Here is a 17540-nt window from a genome sequence, read left to right as displayed (position 1 = left end):
ACTCCCCACCCCCAACCCCGCAACCCTTCTCCTCCATGGCAATTCCCTATGAGGAATGTCACCTTCTTTCAGAAGCCTGGAGTGAGGATGAGCGCTGTCCCCTCCTCTACTCAGAAACTCTCAGTGGCTCCTGAAGGCCCTCCGGGTTGGGATTTCAAGGTCCCAAGTATTAGTCTACATTGTAACTCTAAAAGCTGTACATTGTAGTTAACAGAGCTTCTTCAGCAGCACTTGACAACCAGGCTCAAATGATTAAGCAACCAGGGTCACGTAGTTAAAGTCTACAGCCTGTCTGTCATCAGAATTAGCTTGGTCCGGGTTCTCTTCCTATTTTTACTTATCCTCTGCAAGCTTCCTTCTCAGACAGGTATCTGAGGACAGTAAAATAGCTGAACTGCCCAGTGTTGCCCTCCAATGGCTTCCAGCCTGACCAGAAAATGCTGGCACTCTGTTTCCTAGTCACTCAAAGAGCCTCTTGCTGCCCCTGATTGGCTGGGCCAGCTGTCTGACATTTCATTCCAGACTTGCTTATATGAAGCCAGGCCAGCAGGTCTCAGAAGAAACAGTCCAGTAGGTTTTCAACTTTTTCCCTTCCAGCTTCATGATTCAACGTCCATGCCTGTCAATGCCCTTCCTCGAAGGTCAGAGCCCCCTAGGGCAAGTCTCTGCTGTGGCTCAAATAGGTGGTGGGGAGCCAGGAGCTCAAGACAGACTACAGCAAAGCTGGTTTGGTTTAGGAAAAGATATTTCACCTCAATCACCCTGCTTCCGAAATGGAATCATACAAGCCCAAATTTATGAGATTGTCAAAATTACAGTCATGTGTTTAAAGTATTAACCTGAGGTCAGCATGGATCAAGCGCTCAAAAAGTTGTGCTATAGGAGAACACTTAGGAACCAGTGGGGCTTTGACACTGTTGGGAATCCCACACACAAGACAGATCTGGGCCAGGGGGTGTGAGGGTCAGAGAAAACCTGATGGAAAGAGGCCCCGGTCCTCTGGCAGTACCTAGCAGTCCCCCTGAGGGAATCCGTTGCCTGCTGCCCTGTTTGCAAACTCCTTCATCCTGGGGAGTCAGGGCCTGGCCCCCTGATCCCAGCCTGCAAATCAGGGTGATAAGGCTGCTGGACAGGTGCAGCTTTCTGTGCTGTCTGTTTCCAAGGCCATCTTGTCCTGCCTCGGCCTTGCCTAGCACCCGTGACAGGGCCAGCAAGGACCTCTGTCTTCCCTGGCCTAGGGTGGCATTGGCCACCAGAACAGCTTCTCGAAACTGCCGAAGACCTGGACACTCTTCTATATGGTTCCTTACTGCTCCCTTGTCTCCGTGTTCGTCGGAGTAAAAAGGCAGTGACAGTAAATGCACAGTCAGCAATGAGTCCGTACCAAACCTAGTTCCTCATTAGTGACTCTCCACACACCTCCAACCTATTTTTATGAAAAGGCTGGAAGCCACTAGAGAGCCAACAGCGACCTCTGAGAGACCTGGGTGTACTCTCTCTTAGCTCAACAGTGTCCACAGTTGGGCCAGTTTTTGTGTTGGTTCTCCCACCCCAACCTGGGTTCCATTAAAACTTGGATATCGAAAGCAAATGCCAGAGAAGTTATTTCTCCAGAGACACTTGGGTTGTCTTTCGTGGTTCCGGCTTCTCTCAACTCTTCCCCTGAAGGAACTCCCTCACTGCTTTTTTGGATATCACATAGCCCTGTCTGACCTCACACCCTATCCTTCTGCCTCTGGCCCCTGAGCACAGAGATTTAGGGTGGTGGCCACCCTAGCATTAGGGATCTCTTAACAATCCCTATCACCCTGTTCTTGTTCATTTTTTCCCAATGCACTTTTATCATGAATTCATATTTTCATCAAGCAAAGCTCACATGTGTATGTGTGTGTGAGTGTGTGCATGTATGTATATGTACATGTGTGTGTGTCTGTGTGAGTGTGTATGCATGTGTCTGTGTGTATGTGATTGTTTATGTGTGTCTATGTGTGTATGTATATGTGTGAGTGTGTATATGTGTGTGAGTATGTGTGCATGTATGAGTGTGTGCATGTGTGTGTGTCTGTGTGTATGTGATTGTGTATGTGTGTCTGTGTATGCATGTGTCTGTGTGTGTATGTGATTGTGTATGTGTGTCTGTGTGTGTGAGTGTGTGTGTATGTGTCTGTGTGTGAGTGTGTGTGTCTGTGTGTGTGTCTGTGTGTGTGAGTGTGTGTGTGTCTGTGTGTGTGTGTCTGTGTGTGTGAGTGTGTGAGTGTGTGTCTCTGTGTGTGTAAGTGTATGTGTCTGTGTGAGTGTGAGTGTGTGTGTGTGTTGTGTGCATGTGACAAGGGTAGGACAGAGAAAGACAGAGACCATGTTTTCATGGAACATTGTCTAGAAGATGGAGGTCACATGTCAGTACAGCCACAAGAACCAGAGTACAATTCAAAGACAGATTTGGGGGAGAAACTAAAGGCTGTGACAAGTGGATCAGGCCTCCGTAAGGAAATGACATGGAGCACCGACTGATCGGAAAGAAGAGGCAAGTGGGGGGGAGGGCACTGACAGAGGGAACAGCAGGTACAAGGACCCTGTGCAGAAAGGAGCTCAGAAGCTAGCCTCAGCAGCAGCAGGGGAGCACTAGCTCATATCACAAAGGACTCTCAAGAGTCTTAGTATGATAGGAAGCCCAGGACAGTTGGACAGAGTAAGGCGTGCCCGGTATGGACACACGGATGCTGTATCAAAAGTTCAAATGAGGGAGCTAGGTATGGTGATAACATATTCCTATGACCCTGTACTGAAGGAAGCTGAGACAAGAGGATTGAGAACTACATGCTAGCCTGGGTGCCATTGCAAGACACTGTCTCAAAAACAAAACTAAGGCAAAAATTACATGTTGGGTGGGTTTGGGTTTTGATACCTTAAAGATGCAGGAAGGTGAACTATTACTGCCTTTTCAATTTATATACTAGATCTGAGCTCTCACAGGTGAAGAGAGTCTAGGCAAGTATACAGTGGGACTGGGCCTTCACTTGACTAGCAAGCCTCCTGATAGTCCAGCCCAGCAGGAGGATTAGCAGGGTGCACGCCAGTGCTCCTCCAAAAGGTGCAAAGAGAGACACAGAAGCCATAGGCATATGCTCTGGAGCACATAGTAGGCTCTAGAGCACACAGTGGGCTAATCTCCCTCCTGGGGTCCCTCGCCAGTGCCATCAGAAACAGGGTCACCTTCTGACTGTGTCTATGCTACATGTCTGCGTATCTAAACTGAAATGCGTCTACACCAGAGACTCCCACAAGTTAGAAATCACCTCCATTCTCTGGAAAGCCAAGCCTGTTCACAGACTGGATTTGCAGCTGGGTTTTTGCCTGTCTGTCCTTTTAACTCCCCGAAGCTGTTCGACTCCTTCAGTGGGCTCCCCAAGGGCCCAAGGCATGTCACAGGGCTAGGAGCCTCTGCGGAAGCAGTGACTGCAAGCTGGAAGGATGATGACAGCAGTGTCTGGGGACAAGCATCGAGGATGGCGAGGGATCAAATGAAGCCAGGGCCCCAGTAGACTCTCGCCAGGGAGAGGCAGCATGCAGAGAGTCAGAGAGCTGAGCCAAGAGGGGAGGAAAAGGACAGCAGAGCTCTAACTTGGAGCCCACATGTCTCCTGGGGTTGAGGAAGCTTGTGTCAGCCTCTGAGATGAGATGGCTTTTGGTCCCTACCCTGCAAGCAAGCATGATACCATGATACGTAGGTTCAATCAAGGAAACTGAGGCCTGGTGCTACACTGTGTATTAACACGAACAAGAAAAAGCTCTCTTCCTTTCCACTAACCTCTGAGGGAGAGCTGCCATCCCCTCAGATGAGAAGTACTGGCAACAACGTCACAGAGCCCTCAAGACGGCACCACGAAGATCACAGCTTCCAAATGGCATGAGTCACCAGACCCCACACAGGTGTTGTGCAATGTGCCCACATTACTATGTCAAATAAAAAATAAAAAATACCTAGGCAACTGTGCTTCCAATGCAATGCTCTTCCATTTATTCCTGCATTTAAAGGCATCGCTCTGCAACTGCCAAAGGGTCCCTGGCATGATAAGGGTTAAGATCTCCTTCTCCAGTGGGTGAGAACAATCAGGCAACCTGCTGTCTTTAATCTGATGACCAGAAGTGGCTGGTGTCAGTAGTAACCTGACCTGTCTGACATAGCTTCCTACCCTTATTCCCGCCCCCAGAAGGCACAACAGAAGCTTCTGCAGCACATGATCTGTTGGGTCTCTGCTCCCTTATGTTCAGTGTGGTCTCTGTGGCCCCGCCACCCTTGCCAACACCACAGTACAGCTAATTCCCTTACCCTGGTTCCCTTAACTTCTTGTTCCTCAACTGTCCCCCAGTGCTGGCCCTCCTGACCCAGGATCTGGAACATTTGTCCCTATACACCTCACTCCCCTTGCCCCTGTTGCTGTCACCATGCTGGCTCCCTCTGACACGTGCTGCCAAGCGTCAAGGACCTGCCTTCCATGAACGTGCCACAGTTTTCAGGGAGACGTATTTGTAAGATATGCCTCCGGTCACAATGTACCAGCATTTTGCTAAGCAGTGCTAAGATAACAATTGCGCACACGCGCGCGCGAGCGCACGCACGCACACACACACACACACACACACACACACACACACACACTGAATCACACTGATGTGTAAATGTTGATTTCTTTCCTGTTTTGCTATATGCAGGCAGGATGCTGGAAGGAAGGAGGAGTAGTGGATGGATTCCTGTCCAACTCCAGATACTTGCCCACTCCAGGCGGTCAGGGAAGGAACCATACGGAGGCTCTATAGACTAGGGGTCCCCAAAGAGTTAACCTATAAACATAAAAATGGGGCTCCAACAGGAGTCTGAGAGGAAGGAAAGATGCTGGAGTTGCGTGAGCCAAGATGTGGCACTCGGCTCCAACCATCCCTTATGGAGATCCCTCCTACTCCTGTGCCCTTTCCGCTGACTGTGTGCTCGCTTTTCCCCCTCTGTGATAGGCTTTCCCTTCTATTTCTGTTCTGTCAAAATGATCCAAAACTTCCTGTGCAGTTCACTGACCCATATTCTTCAAGAAAACGGATGGAATTTTTTTTTTTGAGCCAAACTTGCAACAGAAACCAAGGCATTACTAACCCGATTTTACTCAGAAAGGAACTGGCAGACAGAGCTAACAAATGTCTGAATGGCGTGTCAGTGGGGACAGACCACAGGCTCAGCTCTCCTGCCTTGGGGCTGGCGTCCTGACCCCAGGTGCACCATGCATGTCTTCTGTGCACCAGGGATCAGTAAGGATCACATGTGCCTCAAATGCTCACCGAGGTTAGGGACCCTCCCAGGTATTTAGGGTTAGAAAAAAAATGACCACTGTCACCTCTTACTCCCACCGCCTACTCCCAGTTACCCCCTGCCACCATTGACCAACCCCTTGCTAAACTGGCAAAGTCTGTGGGTCCCTTTCTAAGACATTTCACATGCTCAGTTCAAAACGTCAGGCAGGAGATTTGACCTAGAACCCTCTACAATTCTGTGAGCTGCCAGACCACGGCCACATTTGACAGGGACCATGAAGAGGACAGAGAGGGCAGCGGAAAGGTGACATACTGGACTAGATGAGGCAGAATACGATGCCCCAAAATGCAGCCGTTCGGGGCTGCTTATGAACCTCCACTAAAGCATCGGCAATTCCATCTCTCTGAGCTCACGTCCGGGGAATCTTCCATATTACCAAGATAATACTATATTAAGCGAGGTTTTGTATTTGGTGTATTTAATGAGCAAGCAACTCCCCAAAGGCCTTTCAATAAAGCCAGTAAATTTAACAGGAGAAACGCGTCAATTGGCTTTGCCGCTCCGGCTAAGAGGGCTGCTGCTTTCTGCTTTTACACATCCTGCCGTGTATTATGCTAAGGAAGCCGTGGAATCAATCTCCGAGAAGAGGTCTAAAAGGTGGGTGCAATTAAGAAGCTTGTGCTCAGCCCTTGGCTGCCCCGGCAGAAATGATTATTTTAATGTAAAAGCAATGAAGTTGACGAGAAGTCACCAACCCACTCACCATCAGAATGTCCCAGCCCTGAAGGGTCTCTGAGAGGCCGCTGCTCATAAGGCAGACCAGAGACCAAATCAAAGACTAAGTGCATAAAGTCATGCTGTACCCTGAACAGCATGCTCGGGTGAAATTGATTTATGGAAAGCAATATTATAGGTTTTTGACAGGAAGGGAAAGGAGATAAAATATTCATATCCTTCATCTCTTCGTGGTGACTGTGGACTACCCTGGTGCCCTTGCGGAGGTCTGACAGAGGGAACTACAGTTTGAGATGCTGCAGTGAGCAGGGCTCCATCCTGGGACAGGAAACGGGGTTTGGCTGCTCTTAACCTTCCTTCCATCATAACCGTTCACCTCCCCATCCAGTTTACAGAACTCAGTTGTGCTCTCCGGGTAACTTCGTCGGCTTTAGAACACTAAATGTTTCGCAGCAGAACCCCTGCCCTGGGTGCACAGCTCAAGAAAGGGGTCCTACACCACACACAAGCCTCTCCTGGCTCTGTGATGACAGGGGCTCCTCAGGCTACAGAGGTGGACGCACCGTGAGGAAAAAAAATCTGTGGTCATCTGCTTGCTAGGATCTGAATATGACTGTCCCCAAACTCCCCCTGAAATTTGGTCCTCAGAGTCTGATGTGAAGAAGTTAAGAAATTAGAACCTTAATCCCACCGTGGTGTTTAATGGTAGGGCCTTGGAAGACTCGTTAGATCGATTAGGTCATTAGGGTAGAGCCTCCGGGAGAGGGAGACAAACCACAAAGACTCATGGGGTCCTGGCGCATCAGGATGCATCCTTGCAAGATGGCCTGTGCTTGCTGCTGGGACTCTGAGCTTCTAGAACCATGCACCAAAGCAAACTTCTTACTCTTTTTAATGAAGTAGCTAATGTCAGGTATTTTGCAATCGTCACAAAAAGCTGATTGCTATACCGCCATACACGCGTGTCTGGCCGAGAGCAGATGCGGATGCAGGACCATTAGCAACCTCCCCTTGTCCTCAGCTTTTCTCCCAGGCCACATTCCTTCTTGCCCCTCCTTCTTCCAGTGGAGAACACCTCAACAGGGCAGTTGGCACTTGCGATCTGCTCTCCGTGCTTGCCTGTCCCCTTTGCGGACACCTTAGTCAGCTACTTAGTAAGCCTCTTCCTCCTGGAACGTCTGCTCTCAGTGGCCGGCTGCATCAAGTTCTCTGTCATGTGGCCCTCAGGCTAGGAAGCCCTGCTGCCCCACAGCAACTAAGAGGCACATGCTGCTCGGCGTGTGCCTAAGCGTTGTGAACTCAGGTGGATCAAGTGTTCTATACAACACCAGGGTCTTGCTCAGTCCGTGAACTCTGCATTCTTCTCCTTCACTAATTCAGATCATTGTCCCAAGGTAGACAGGCCCAGGGTGCCCCACAGTCATCATATAAGACACTTCCACGCGACCCTGCATCAGGAGTGCACAGGTCCCTGTGACCACACACATGTACCAAGGTTGTTGCTGTCCCTCTCTGTTATGTGTTCTTTGTACCCTGAAGCTGCATCTCCTTCAGAATAGGTCAATACAGATTGCTAACCTCGGGCAGCACAGTGGTCTTTCTCACTTTCTCACGTCAACAATGCAGCAAGTAGGCTCTTGGTATCCCCCTCACACTCAAGGCAGAGGTTCTGAAAGGATGGACTGGGCTCTACAACGCAGGAAGGTGGCAGCTTAGTGGGGATTTGTTCTCCAACCTATCCCATGCATGATATATGTGGTCCCACAGTGTAGATAGCTGAAGATCCATGTTACTGGTAGATTAGGTGGGGGGCAGGGAGGTAATTGCCTTATCCCATCCTGTTAGCTTAATGCCTGGCTGGTTCATTCTGGAACTTGGGCACCTAAGTTTTAGCCGGGGTTGTAAAGGAAGGAGCTGGCTTCCCATTCAGGAAAGGATCATACTCTCTGCTGACTAACCTGACCCCAGACTTGTCACCTGTGAGAAATGCTAACACCATGGACAAAGCAGTGAGAGTTCCCTGGGGGGGATCATGGTACCCCACACCTAATGCCACCTAGCTAGGGTTCTCCTTGGGAAACATCCACTTTCCAATTCCAAAAACATCCTCCAAGCTTGGGCCACCTAGAGGACAACAGATGTTCTCAGTTCAGTCTACCTGGCCCATGAAGGCCAAAGTGACTGGTCATTGTGGTCTCTTGACATCAGTCTGGACTAAGCCCCAGACAGTTTCATCAGTCCTGTCAGACCAGGTGTGAGTCTGCCTGCCATTGCCAGGCCTGTGTCCCTCTGCTCCAGACTAGACCAGGAACAGGCAGAGTGACTGATCTGAGCAGGTGACTGGGTACAACCCAACCATTCCATCTGGATTAGCAATTTCATGACAGGAGTTTTGCTTCCTCCATATATGATGTTTTTGGAACCCCGCTCTGTGCCTCGCGCTCAGAATTCATCATCAGAGAAGACATATTGTGTCCCCCAGAAGCTCTCACCATTCAAAGGGCCTCAGGCAAAGAGGGACTTGATGTGTAGGTGTCAGAAAGGTGGAAGCCAGCCTCTGCCTCTGCTCCTCAACACTGGAATATCCCCACACACGGAACCCTCCCTGGTTCTGCCCCCTCCCTGCTACCTCTTCCCCCCTGCCCTTCTCTCCCTTCCCTTTTCTCCTTTGGAAACCTACTCTGACCTCTGCCACTCATGCCTCTGAACTTTTGGCCTATGACACACATGGTTTGAAATATTTCAGAAGAGTGTGTGCCGTCCTAAGCACTACAGGGTATGCTGTGTTCACACAAAGCCTTCCTCGGATAGCTAGCAACGCAGAGATATTTATAAGATACAGAGGAACCAAACGAAACCCAGACCACCCACACTAAGGACATCTGCATGTCGGTGCTCAGGGCCCCGGGCTCTGTGGGCACACTGGCCTGTTGGGGTTTGTTCTGTTTTGTTTTAATCTCCTCTTGTTTGTTTCCCTTCGCTTTGTGTTTTCATTTGTTTTTGTCTTGTTTGTTTATTGACGTTGGAAATTGTTTTGTTTTAATTTGCTAGATGGCAAGAATCGAATTCTCTACCTTTGTACCCCAGAGGAAATCTGCCAGAGATGTTTCCCACATCAGCCCGTACTACGTCTTGCTTCTGAGGGTAGAAACTTTAGGACTGCTTGTGGCTAGCCCACTTCCCATCGGGATTCGGGGCCTTAGGAAGGAGCATCTTGGGTCAAGTGTACCTGGTCACCACACTGATAGTCCTACAGCTGGCTGCTGGCCAGCAGTACCCTGAGAGAGAATCTCTCTCACCCACCAGCCTATCAGAGGGACCCACAGCCCAAGTATCTGCTCTGTGCCTGACCCCAACTAGTCTCAGGGTGTTAAGCTCAACACTTGAAATCCTCACCACTTTCTTCTAAGGAACGTACTCATCCCTGATGCCCATGAAGACAAAGGGGGCCCATTATCTCAACTGCGCGGGGCTGAGGCCACTCCCACCTCCAGACCCAGCACACATCCCTCAGAACCAGACCCTGTTTGTCATCTGTAAATGTTCTAGGTGTGGTTAGAGCCGGAGTGATGGGTACGGGGGATAGTCCAGGACTACAGGGGCAAAAAGACGATTTCTGTTGCTGTGATAAAACATTATGACCAAAACCAGTTTGGGAGCAAAGGGGTTGTTTCAGCTGAGGTAAGTCAGGGTGGAAACCTGGTTGATGCAAAGTCCATAAAGGAGTGCTGCTCACTGGCTTGCTCTCAGGGCCTCCTCAGCCTGCTTTCTTACACCATTCAGGACCGCTTGTCTAGGGACGGCACAGCCCACAATAGCTAGGCTCTCTCATGCCAATCATCAGTCAAGACAATGCCCTACAGACTTGCCTACAGACAGCGGTATAAAGCTGACATAAAAACTAGCCAACACAGGGGTTGGGGATTTAGCTCAGTGGTAGAGTGCTTGCCTAGCAAGCGCAAGGCCCTGGGTTCGGTCCCCAGCTCTGGAAAAAAAAGAAAAAAGAAACTAGCCAACACACTAAGCGATTCATCATCTTTTTCTTGTGGTGAGTAGTCCTTTGACAATTTTGTACGATGTGACTTTATCATATGCGCCCCTCCCCCCATGGCTCGCTCATTTCAATGACGTCATAGTTGGACAGGGCAGACCCTTGGCTCCTTCTATGACAGAGATCTTAGTTATGCATTCGCTCTCCCTCCCTCATCCGCATATTGTTTTTGTTTTTTTAGAATCGGTTACTTTATGTGTATGAGTGCTTTGCCTGCATGCCTGCGTGTGTACTGTGTGAATGCCTGACACCCACAGGGGTCAGGAAAGGAAGTTGGACACTCTGGAATTGGAGTTAGAGACAGTAGGGGGTCACCATGTGGGCATTGGGAACCTCTGCAAGTCAAGTGCTCTTAACCACTGGGCCAACTCTCCAGCCTGGTTGTCCTGATTGTTGGTTGACGTGGGAGGACCCAGCTCCCTGTGGAAGGCACCACCCCTGAGCTGGTGTTCCTGAATTGTGTTACAAAGCCAGCTGAGTGAGAACCAAGAGAAGCAAGCCAGTAACCACTGCTCTACTCCGGTTCCTGCTTCCAGGTTCCTGCCTCTAGAGCTCATCGCTGTAGCCATGGCTTCCCATGCTGGTAGACGGTAAAGGGCAAGTCAAAATAAACCTTTTGCGCGCAAGGCCCTGGGTTCGATCCCCAGCTCCGAAAAAAAAGAACCAAAAAAAATAAATAAATAAACCTTTTGCTCCTGGTGTTTATCCCAGCAACAGAAAGGAAGCTAGGACTGCGGGATAAGGTCCAGATGCGGGTAAGAGCTGAGGGGTAGAGAAGTCAGCAGCCACAAGGACCGGCCAGTGGTAGCAGGGGAGGTGGAGAGAGGGGCCGCACAGCGGGCTGCAGATAAAGCCCCTGGAAGACTTGTTAAACAACACAGACGCATCCCTTACCCTAGTGGAGCCTGCAGCCACTGAGAAGTGGACTAGCGTTTTGTGTCTATAATAACATGCCTGAGGCTTAGGAAAGATGGAGGTTTGGTCAGCTGTTTTGAAGGTTCAAGGGTGAGGTCCCTCCATCCACTTAGCTCCAACAGAACCTTCACATCTGGTCACACTGTGGTAGATCACAAGGGTAGGAATGTGTACAAGAACCAGAGAGCTCCATCTGGAAAGCTTCATCCCAAGGGTGGAATCCCCACCAGTGAGTGGCACGCCACCTCCCATTGCTAACACTCCGGCCACAGTGCCAACTACAACGGACCTGGGGCAGCCAAGTCACAGTCCAGCTCTAGCAAAAGGAAATCAGGTTAGATTCCGTCCTGACACAAAAGCCACCTCACCGCCGCCACCACCACCACAGAGCTTTTAGGTAGGTGGAAGCATCAAGAGATTCTTTTAGAAGCTTGTGGAGAAAAAAGAAAAACCACTTTTGGGGGCCAGGCAGACAGGTATCTGCATCAAAGAGGGAATTGTCTCGGGATTAGACGCAGAGATTCCTTGAAGACCAGGGTTTTGTTTCCACTCTAAAGGTGACCACGCCTGGGTCTCAAGCCCCTTATTCTTCAAACAGAAAGCAGCGTTTCCTTTTCAGTTAATGGTTTGCGGGTCAGGTACAATTCTGGTCATGAGCACAACCTGACAGCGTGTGTGTGTGTGTGTGTGTGTGTGTGTGTGTGTGTGTGTGTGTGTGTGTGTGTGTCAGTGCTGAGGGTAGAACCAAAGGTCTAATACACACCAGGCAAACCTCTGCCACTGAGCCCCCACCCCCACCCCCAGCATAGCACAGCAGCTAGAACAAGGAATGAACCAGGGCTATGTGACTTTCCTACAGGTACTCCGAGGATGGATTCTTTCACAGACACGGTCGCTGTGATGCATTTGTGAGGAGCCCAGGTTAGCTCTCAGATCAAGGTTGCCTGGGCAATACAATAGCTTTGTGAGCCTGTCTGGTGCATTGTAGAGCAGTCCAGCAGGGGCACCTGTGTCCTGGTGACGTCAGAGCCAAGAGTGAGGGATGTACTGCCTCTGCAGAGCTGGGGGATACTTGGGAAGAAGAGGTATTCTTGTCCCGTTTCCTTGAGCCAGCCCAGCATGGAGCCTTACATCCAAGGTCACAGTCAGGATCAGGAACCCAGCTGCTGGAGGTCATGCCAGAGAGGGCAAGCTACCTTGGTAGGAAACGGAGAGAGCAGGATCGGCTTTCAGAGAGTGAGATCTGGTCCTTCTGCCTGCCTCAGGCTCTGGGATTCCCAAGGACCATGCCTCCAGCCAAATCTGCCACAACCATTCCAGGGAGAAAGACCCTCAGTGACAGCGGGAACATCCCAGGGACTGCCACCGAGGACAAGGATGCACACTGGAGGGCAGGGGGCAGCAAAGGCTCACAGAAAATCCAGACCCCAAAGGAAGAAAATCTCCACGCTCAACGGCAGTCTCCAGGTGCAAGGCTGGATGAAGCAGAGGAGATGTGACATCTAAGTGGTGCCAAGTTCTAGATCAGAGGTTCTCAGTCAGTGTGTCCTGACCCCTTTGAGGTCACATATTAGATATCCCGCATATCAGATATTTACACTACAATTCAAACAGAAGCAAAATTACAGTTATGAAGTAGCAATGAAATAATTTTATGGCAGGGAGGTCACCACAGCATGAGGAACTTTCTTAAAGGGTCGCAGCAGCATTAGGAAGGTTTAGAACCACTGCTCTGGAGGAGAGAGAAGTACATGTGGCTTCTTGGAACATCGTGTGTTTGTGTGTGTGTATGTGAGAACATGTGTGAAAGCATGTATGTGTGTGTGAATGGGTGTGAATGCATGTGAGAGTACACGAGTGTATTTATATATGTGTAAGAGGGTATATATGAGTGTGTGTGAATGGATATGTGACATCACGTGTGTGTGTGAATGTGTGTGAATACATATGGCTGACTGTGTGGGTGAGTGTATGTATGTGTGTTGAGTGAATGTGTGTGAGGGTCTATATGAGCTTACACGAGTTCGTATGTGTGGATGTGTCAGTATGGGTGAGTGTGAATGGCTTGTGAACGAATGTGTGTGAGTGTGATTGAAAAACGTATGTGTCAGTGTGAGAGTGAAGTAGGTGTGAATCGTGAGTGAGTGTGCATGTGTGTCGATGTGTGACTGTGAGTGTGTGTATGTGTATTTTAGTGTGTGTGTGTGTAAGTGGGATGCACGTGTGAGTGTGAGCACAAGAATGACTATGTGAGTTGAGAGAATGTTTGCATGTGCGTGACTGTGTATGTGAGTGAGTGTACATATGTACTGAATATATATGAACGTGTTTCTGTAGCGGTATGAGAGTGAATTGAGTATGAGTTGTGAATGGGAGAGTGTATGTGTGTGAGTCAGTGTGCGTATGTGTCAGTGTGTGTTATGAGCACGTGTTTGGATGTGTAGGAGTGTATGTAAGTGTGCATGCACACACACACCCATGTGTACTTGACTGCCGCCGTGGGTGCTAGATGTGACAATGAAAGGGGAAGTTTTTTCCAAGAACCACGTTGGGTGCATGATGGCAAAGGGGGTCAGTTGGGGTGCCCCACCCTGGCCTTGGGTTCACCCTCTGCTCCTGTCTTAGTTCCATCTTCCCCGCTGTCTTTTTCTGTCGGGGAGAGGGCTCTTTTGTTCTCAGATTCTTTCTGTCTGTCTGTCCTGTTCAGGGTCTTATCCTGCTCTATCCTCTTGCTCTCCCTTCCCACTCCCTCTCAGTTCCTTTCCTCTCTGTCCTTCCCCCTGTGATCCCAGTGCCCTCCTTTGCCACAAGAAGTCTCTCCTTCAGCCTCTGAGTCTGCCTGCTCTTCCTTTGTGCTAGGAGAGTTGCATCTTCCAAATGAGCTGAGCGACTCCTCCGGGACATGGTTTCCAGGTCTGAATGCTTAATTCTGCATTCCTGTTCAGCAAGGGCAAAGATTCAGGCCCCATTGTATCCTGGCTTATCTTGCACTCTGCCCGGCTGGCTCAAATGCTCTCTTCTCCTTTGAGGGCTGGAGTTCCCCGAGGAGGGGATGCATCTGGACCTCCTGTCAATGGCTTTGCTTCCCTGGATTGGAAGATTGGGGAGCCCCAAACAATTCACCTGCTCGGCAGCCAGGGCCATGGGTAGACGGCTCCATCTCCCAGGCCTCACACAGGGCTCTGCTCTGTTGAGATCGAGTGCACGGCGCTTGCACTTGTGTTTGGATCTGGTTACAATTTGGGGGAAACAGAAACAGTTGTGAATTCAATGCATGAATGATTTTAAACTCTTCACCAGCAGGAGTGGCCAGCTAGTTCCTCACACTTCCTCTTCTGTAGACAAGGAAACTGAGGTACGGGAAAGCCAGGCAGCTAGCCAGGGTCACAAAGCCATCCACGCTGGGTTCTGACCTCCAGGGTTACACTCCAGCCCCTTCTGGCTGGCACTTGGGCTCCCTTTAGCCACGGGACACTGTACGGAACCCACTCCAGCTTGGTACCTAGGAGGGCATCCAAGACCTTTCCCCTCAGTGTAGGGGCTATCAGCTCAAACATTCTCTTCAGAGCTTTCTCCCTAAGCTGCCCCACACCACAGTGTTCCTTACACAGAGAAAGTCCCTCGATACTCTGTATCTCTCTCGCTCCCTCCCCTGCAACGGATGCTCGCTCCCTCGCTCAGCTGCCTTTTTCCTAGCTACAAACTCAGCATCCAAAGTACCCTGAGCCACACAATGTGGGCACAGGAGGGTGATATAGCCTGGAACAGAGAAGACACAAGAAGCGATTGGTGGGTTCTGAGAAGGACCACAAAATGGAGGTGTGCCGGGAACAGCATGTGGACTGTAACAGCGTCTGGGCTGCAAGAAGTCAGTCAGCCACACTGTGCATGCATGGCAGGGGCTACGAGGACAAGAGGGACCAAGGGTGTGAACAAGTCACCAGACCGAGGGGCCTGGGCTTCACCAACAGGAATAAACAGTGAGTGAGAAGCCTTAAGGAGAGACTTGAGCAGACAAGGGCCAGGCCGCATGGAGGCAGAAAACACAAGCTGTGAACCAGGCAGGCGCAGAACTTAATGAGAGACAGGAAACCTCCTATGATCTGCAACCACCCAGATGCATTTTCTAGAAATAAGAGCAGGTCAGATCTTTGTTTGCTTTTTCCCCCTGCCCACTGAGGGCAATGAAGAGCCGATCATGTTTCCAAACACATCGCAAGAATTTGCAGTGGAACCTGGAAGAAATAACCCCAGGCTTCTTGGTCTAATTCTCAAGGTCAACTGATATCATTAGAATAACATGAACTCAATTTGAGTTACAGCAGGGAAATCACGTTAGGAAATATGGGTCACTCTCCACCCCGTGACGAAGCTGCTACCTTGTATCATCGGAAGCATTCGCTCCAAAGCCTGCCAACAATTCTTTCCCCACTCTCAGGCTGGCTCCCAATAGCAAATCACCCACAAAACCCACAGCTACGTGGAGGAGCAGAAGTGTGACTGAGCGGGGGGTTGGGGGGGGACCCTGAGAGTCAGCTAGAAGGGGAAGGTGTCCTAGAACAAAGGACAGATTGGTTTCCATCAGTTTTCATTGAGAAGTTTGCCCTGTGATTCCTGACATTTGCTTCAAAGTCCGCTGTGGGAAAGGAGGCAGAGGGAAATGCTGGGGTCAGAACGCAGAAAGCCCACTGCTGGTAAGGGAGACACCAGCACTTGGTGGGGGGAGGGACATCAGGACCCAGTGGGGGCTGCACTGAAAATAAAGACAAGAGTAAGTGGCTGAGTGTCATGGGGACATTCTGTCTAAAAGAGGCCACCACCCCTTCTCAGCCAGACAAGCCCCACATGACAAGACTTCCTGGTGTTCAGTGAAAATTAGAATTCGGAACTTTATCTGAGACCTCCTGATTTTAGAGTGTTGCAGTACTATAAAATTTCATGGTTCCTGCTACAGGAGACAGATCCTGCCGGGACTTAAGAGGTTAAAAATGCTAAGTAGAGAGGGAGGGAGGGGTACACTCACAAACCTAGATGCTCCCTGTCAAGAGCTATGCTTTGGCATAAGTTGACGTCCTGGCCTTGCCCTCTGCCAAAACAGACTTTGCATCTGACCACTTCCTCTAGGAGATGACCCGTACCTAGGGGTGATGTCGCGGGGCTTCGGTTCCTCACCCAAATGTGGGCTGTCTCCATAGGACTATGAGTACACCAAGGCTCCAGTGGTCAGTGAGGACTAGGCACCAGGGGGATGAGGTAGGCACCACCTTGGCCTAACTCAGTCCCTCATCTCCCTTGTAAGCCTAATCACCTCCTATCAGAAGACTTTCTTGACCCCTAGTACTCTCACCCGTTACAGGTTACCCCCTTAATCACATCCTTCACAAGAATCATGTGATCCCTTGGCTAGAGCCCTGCCTGCAGCAAGTACTGGGTAACCCTGTGTTGTGTGTCTGTGTGTCTGTGTGTCTGTGGCATGGTCTGAGAACACGGAGAACAGTAAGAAAGAGTGGCTGGGATGACCAGCCACGTGAAATTAAACCTCCCGAATCAGAGCCTCAGGGTGTCATTACCCGGCACTGCTGACCCAACATGGGTATCCGTGAAGAACTGGAGTTCCCAGAGGTTGGAGGATGTTCAACAAGCTATGTTTAATTGATGCTAAGAACCCACGCCCGGTGGGGAACACCTTCTAATGTCCCCTGAGGACAAATCTGCTTGTCATTGAGAACCTGTACCATGACTCACTAAACATCCCTTGGCACACAGAAGCCACAGATGGGAGGGGAGGCAAGAGCTGACCAGGACCCTTCACAGGGAAATACCATCTCAAGACTGGCCAAACTGGTGGTGTGAAGTGCGAGACTGGGCACACTACGCCAAGCCGGAGACTCATCCAGCAGCCGGGACAACAGATTTTCTCCTCCCGGCTCTACAGCATCAGGTGAGAAATGGAGACAGCAGTTACCATCCTGGGAACACCCACACCCTCCCAGAGGAGCTGCAGAGCAATGGTGGGATGCATAGGAGCACTGGGTGTGCCTAGAGTACTGTGCACAAGTGCACTGGGTGTGCCTAGAGTGCTGTGCACAAGTGCACTGGGTGTGCCTAGAGTGCTGTGCACAAGTGCACTGGGTGTGGTTAGAGTGCTGTGCACAAGTGCACTGAGTGTGCCTAGAGTGCTCTGCACAAGTGTACTGGGTGTGGTTAGAGTGCTGTGCACAAGTGCACTGGGTGTGCTTAGAGTACTGTGCACAAGTGCACTGGGTGTGGTTGGAGTGCTGTGCACAAGTGAGCTGGGTGTGGTTGGAGTGCTGTGCACAAGTACACGGGAGTAGCCATACATGTTCAACACATCAGGAACACAGTATGGCGGGGCTGTGGATTGGGGGTGGGATTAAAAGATGAGCAAACAGACAGACAGACAACCTGCCTTTATTTACTACATTCTGTCTTTCCCAGCTCCCACTTGCCCAGAGAAAGGGAAGCCACAGATAAAAATGCTCAGAGGACAAAAATAGATTGAATTCTCAGAACCCA

This window comes from Rattus norvegicus, chromosome 19, assembly GCF_021556685.1.
Source record: "Rattus norvegicus strain SHRSP/BbbUtx chromosome 19, alternate assembly SHRSP_T2T, whole genome shotgun sequence".
In the NCBI taxonomy this organism is placed as follows: domain Eukaryota; kingdom Metazoa; phylum Chordata; class Mammalia; order Rodentia; family Muridae; genus Rattus; species Rattus norvegicus.
The sequence above is the reverse complement of the archived record's forward strand: the minus strand, read 5'-3'. Positions refer to the sequence as shown.